Source organism: Bufo bufo, chromosome 4, assembly GCF_905171765.1.
Source record: "Bufo bufo chromosome 4, aBufBuf1.1, whole genome shotgun sequence".
NCBI lineage: Eukaryota > Metazoa > Chordata > Amphibia > Anura > Bufonidae > Bufo > Bufo bufo.
In genome coordinates this window covers 84,640,962-84,646,961 of record NC_053392.1, presented here as the reverse complement: position 1 = coordinate 84,646,961, position 6,000 = coordinate 84,640,962, and the positions used below count along the sequence as shown (strand labels likewise).

The window sequence follows — 6,000 nt, the reverse complement described above, 5'->3', positions numbered from 1 at the left end:
GGAGGTACACGGCGATTGTATCAGCTAATGAATACGGAAACTGTGGTTTTACTAATGCTGCCTGAGCGCTGCATAAAGCGCTGCCTATTGTTATGTAAAGTGAAGCGATTGGACTACTGAGGGCTGGAAACAATGCAATCCAGAGGAGCGTTTTATATCGTGCAATCAAACTGAATATGAAATGGATGAAGAGACTCTTTATTTCAGGTTTTTAGATAATGCTATGAGTAATTGTGGCTTATAGGTTATAGTCAATGCTTTATTCTCATCAGGACCAAATCATATAATCTACTTAAGGGGGTTATTCCACAAATTTAGAAATATATTATTTTTACTGACATATGCTTATATGGTATATCTAGATGACTTTCTTCCCCTTCTGTGGGTGGGCAGCAGCTCATCAAGCATTTCAATCTCCCAGGATGCATTGCAATTGCAGCGACCGGGACTGCAGGGGCACTGTGTGAGTGTGGTGGCCTGATGGGTTTAGTAGTTGGTAATCACGGTTTCCTGAAGAGCTCCCTGGGCCAGAGTGCAATGATTAGAAGGAAGTCACCAGATTCCTTCGGGCACACGTTGGTGTTGAGGGATCTCCTGCCAGAAGTTGGTTGAGGTGCCCTTGATGGTATAGGGTTTAAGGTGCAGGGAAAGCAGAGTCCCTTATGGCGTGACGCCAGCACCCTTGGGTGCAAATGAGGTGTCTGTTTGAATAAATAACTGGAACATTTACTGAGAATCACTTGCCTTGAGGTAGATGTAAAGATTATTGCATTGCAAGCGGTAGTTGTAATCCATTCAAAGGCACACAAGTTAGTTGTATCTGTAGTCCTAATAACAGGCTCTTGGGGAGATATGGACTCTGGTCCAGATGTGGAGCATACATTAACTTCTTTGTTTCACACAGCCGCTACATATATCTTGCCTTAGCTTACTCACAATTTCCAATAATACGTCCACTTTGTCCATAGAGGAATGTGGCTCCAAATACAGCTTGTACTTCACTGTAGACTGAGAACAGGCACCGTAGGCTAACTCCTGTGTCACATTGGGTGCTAATGGAGTCCATAGGCTGAGGTAACACTCTCATCTCCACTAATCTCTCCTTATACTCGCTCAACACTCTTAGTTTCTGTTATTTCTCTTTTGAGGCCTACCCTTGGTCTGCACACAACTCAGAAGAGTAGCTACTTGTCAGCTTACTTGGCTTCTGGGTTCAGCAGGTCCAGCCCTAGCTTCGTTCAGCTGTTTTTTTTTTTGTCTGTCTCGCTGAGGTGTCTGACTCTGGAGTTAGCTTTCCTTATGGTGACCTGACTGCGCTGCACTTCACTGACTCACTCCTCTCACTTCCTCCAACTAATCTTCTTCTTTGCTACTTACTGCCTTGCACTTCCTATAACTTCAGCTATATATAGATATTTAGCACCAGCACCACCTAGGGGTGACTGAGTGTGTCTACATGCAAGGTGTAAACAGCCCTCTTAGAAGGAATTACACCAATATGCATACATCTTATAAAATGACAAATATCCTTATATATACACAGGACCCACTACTATTACGGAGTGGGACACTGCACAATTAGCTCTCACTCACCACTTTCTCCCCTTCATACAAAATAGTCCCTCAATTATAGTCCCAGACAGGGGCATTACTAGGGTCTCAAAAGATGCATATGGCCTCAAATGCATATGGCCCAATTTTCCAAGTCACCCCCGCCCCACGCTCTAGCACTAAAGACAAATTTTACTTTCGGCATGGACACTACCAAACATACAGGACCATACAGCACCACATACCTATAACATCCAGTGCCTTACAGGTGACTTCTCCTCTGATTTAGAAGTTTTCTTTCCTTATCTTCTCTTCCATATCTTCCTTACCTACCATGACGACTTCTTTCAGCCACATTTTGTCTCTGTAGAGTTTGACATAAAGACATCTAAGGTTGCTCACTTTTCTATCATCATCCTCCCCACCCTGGTGCTCCCAACGCCCCCAAGCACTATACTGCAGAAATGACACTGCCATAAGGATAGTCCTCCCATAGTAATATAAAAGTTCTACCAATGGCATTAGTTCTCTCCCAGAGTGCCCTCCTTAGTAACAGTGCCCCCAATAATGATAATACTCCCTAAGAGTGCCCATTAGTAGTGCTCCTATATTGTGCCAAATAATAATGCCCACCATAGTGCATCCAGTAGTAATAATACATTTCTATAGCATCTCTCATATTAATAAAGCACTTTTATAGAACTGCCAGTAGTATTATGGCCACTTTATAGTGCCTTCAGTAGTTAGAATGTCCCCTATAGTGCCCCCACTAGCTATGATGGCCTCTTCAGTGCCCCAGTAATTTAAATGCCCTTTATAGTGCCATAAGTTCATACAGTGCCCCCCTGTAGTGCCCAAGACCTTACAGTGCCCCCAGATCTTATAGTGCTGTAGGAAGGCGGAAGGGTCCATCATTGTCAATGAGATTCCTGGCTTCAGTGAGGTAAGAGCCAGTAATTTTAAGTGTCAGCGGCAGTTAGTGCTGACTGACACTATTTGTTATTAAGTATGGCTGTAGAGCCGATCCGGGCCGGCTCTTACTAGGAGCAGCCAAAGTGCAGAGTGGGTGGCTGCTCCCCACGCTCCAGGCGGGGTTTTGGCTGGGATATAAAAACCCAGCCAGCAGTCTCAGCTGTGTGGATTATCCTACATTTCATAGTAAAGCTCTGGAGACTCTGTGGTTTTGGGATCTGCATGAGGTGTGCCATGCTAAAGGGCTGAGAGCCGCATTGCTGGAAAACGGGCCCCCTAAAGCCTGCTGTGGATCGCTGATGAAAAACCGCTAACAAGGTGAACGTTTGTGTTCTGTGGACTGTCCATGGTGTGAACTGTTATTTTGTTTTGCCTTCTGTGTGAATAAACACTGAACTATTTAAGTTAAAGACTTTGTGATTGCCTCTATACTGCGTCCGCTAACCTGCCTACCAGAGCGAATCCCCACAATGCCCTCTGTAGTGCCCCCAAATCTTATGGTAGTTCCCTAATATAAAAAAAGAGTAATTTCCTTCTGTCAGGTCTGTCCAAAATTCTATTAATAGCGTTGTCCGAGTTATGTAAAAAAAAGAAAAAAAAAGAAAAAACACTGTAAATCTGATGTTAGCAATTAGAGATGAGCGAATTTCATGTTATGAAATTCATTCACGCTTGGTTTGGTGGTAAAAGCAGAATTGCGTTAGGGATTCCCTTACCACAGCATTCCATCATAATAGAAGTCTATGGCCTGCATAACGGATCCGTCCCGTTTCCGTTATGCATGAGAGGGCAGATCCGTTTTGCAGCTCATAGACTTCTATTATGATGGAATAAATAACTGAATTTTGGAATGCCTCTAAAGGCATTCCGTTATGCATTCCGTCATAGAATTACGTTATGGTCCGTGGTAACGGAATCCATAACGCAATTCTGCTTTTACCACCAAACGAAGCGTGAGCGAATTTCAAAATATGAAATTCGCTCATCTTTATTGCCAATATACAAAAGCTAAGCAAGTTTTAGGCCAAAAAATATGTATATTTCCTAATTTCCCTAGTTGTGTTCTGGCCTTTTGTTGACATGCAGTTGCAGAGCTGTGGGGGCGTGTAACAACAATCTCTGTGGTTTTCCTCATGAATATTTGTGGGTGTCAACAAAGACTGCCTTTCCCCTCCACCTGCTCTGCAAAGGGAGTGAATAAAATTGCTGCCCTGCCTGCAGTCTGACTGCTGGGATACTCAGCAGCATGTTGTATCTGTTGAACTACAAGTCCCAGCTGTACAGTACAATTACATTTCTGATACACACATGATCTTCCCCCCTACCTGTTCTTGTTCAATGCTCTGCAGACACTTCTTCACAGAGGAGAGAACTCCTCCAGTCTTTATCAGCTCTGTGTCTGAAGGTAAGGAGGGAGGATCCTGTTTACAGCATTAATCTCTTCAGTGCCTGGAGAAGAGGAAACCCTGCAGCTGCTCAGTACCTGAGACAGAGCCTCCAACCATGAGTCTGTGCTGATGGTAGAAGGGGTTAAACTTTGCTGAAGAGTCCAGTGGGAGGGGAGTCACAGCACAGACGGCTCAGCCAGTAGATCGGCAGTGCAGGGGGCGTGGTCGGCACAGCCATCACAGTGAGGCTCTGTGCACAGAGGCAGACCTACTCCCTCAGGCTTGTGCATGGAACATCATCAAATCAGGGAAAGAAGATGACATCACAGGTCATGTGACCCTCAGCTAACCAGGAGAATGGGGCCACTGTAGATGAAGGAAGTGAATTGAAAACCCATTACATCTGGTTAGTTTGAAACATACAAAAATTTTTAAAATAACTTGAATAACCTTTTCAGGCCATTTTTTATATTGCTTTTTGGAACCCTGGGTGTCAACAGCTAGGGCCACCATATCAGCTGGCTTTGAACTTTCCCATATTCTGTAATAGCAGTGTTGCAGAGTAATGCAGCAATTGTTGAATCTACCACCACATATCTAGGAAGATTGATAATTTATTGGATGGTCCCTTGTGTCAGTGGCGTAACTACCGGGGAAGCAGGGGAAGCAGCTGCTTCGGGGCCCGGCGTCCCGGCAGCGTGTGTGACAGTTTATTTTCAAGTTCGTTAAATATCGATGTCTTACTGTTCAGGGCCTCTTCACAGCAGCTGACCAGGCCCCCTCGCTAATGTGATCTAATCTTACTGTCTTCTGATGTGTCTGGGATTTGAACCAGACACATTTGAACCAGACACAATGTCTAAGTGTATCAGAGGCAAAGCATTTACCCTCACAACCATAATGGCTGCATTACAACTGATTGAAAAAAAATGAGACTTCTGCTGTTATAGCTGGCTAAGTGTACATCTATACACATGACAGCTGCCCCAACACACCCAGCACTGCTATATCTCTATATGACAGCTGTCCCAGCACACTCAGCACTGCTATATCTCTATATATGAGCAGCTGTCATGTGTATAGATGTACACTTAGCCAGCTATAACAGTAGAAGTCTCATATTTTTTCAACCAGCAGTAAGGCAGCTGTTATGGTCTTGTGGTTAGATGCTTTTCCTCTGATACAGAAGGTCGTGGGTTTGAATCCCAGCAGAAACCTTTTCTGAAATACAAGCACTGACTCCATATATGGACATACAGGGCGGGACACAGGAAGAGGCTGCATCGCATCGCTGACATGGAGGTAAGTAGAAGTGTTTATTATTATTTTTTTAATACCCGACTGTTACTGCCATGGGGGCAGCGGGGGGCACTTGATACTGGCACATGGCGGGGAGGCACCTGATACTGGCACATGGGGGGGGGGAGAGGCACCTAATACTGGCACATGGGGGGGGAGAGGGGTTGGCACCTGATACTGGCACATGGGGGGGGGGAGGCACCTGATACTTGCACATGGGGGGTGGCACCTGATACTGGCACATGGGGGGGGAGGGGTTGGCACCTGATACTGGCACCTGGGAGGGGCTGGGGGGGAAGGGGGGTTGGCACCTGATACTGGCACATGGGGGGGGAGGCACCTGATACTGGCACCTGGGGGGGAGAGGGGTTGGCACCTGATGCTGGCACCTGGGGGGGGGAGAGAGGCACCTGATACTGGCACATGGGGGGAGGCACCTGATACTGGCACCTGGGGGGGGAGAGGCATCTGATACTGGCACATGGGGGGGAGAGGGGTTGGCACCTGATACTGGCACCTGGGGGGAGGGGAGGTTGGCACCTGATACTGGCACATGGGGGGAGAGGCACCTGATACTGGCACATGGGGGAGGCACCTGATACTGGCACCTGGGGGGAGGGGGGGTTGGCACCTGATACTGGCACATGGGGGGGGAGAGGCACCTGATACTGGCACATGGGGGGGGGGAGAGGGGTTGGCACCTGATACTGGCACCTGGGGGGGAAGGGGGTGGTTGGCACCTGATACTGGCACATGGGGGGGGGGAGAGGCACTTGATACTGGCACTTTT

The 6,000-nt window shown here is 46.8% G+C and overlaps 1 long non-coding RNA gene across 1 annotated transcript in view; it reads right to left on the bottom strand.

Annotated features, from left to right (window-relative positions):
• Positions 1-477: 477 nt before the first annotated feature.
• The window catches only part of LOC120999950, a 28,174-nt gene continuing 22,651 nt past the window's right edge, over positions 478-6,000 (bottom strand). Inside the window, exon 4 of the long non-coding RNA XR_005778700.1 lies at positions 478-701. This is a non-coding gene — a long non-coding RNA (uncharacterized LOC120999950). The remainder of the gene's footprint in view (positions 702-6,000) is intronic.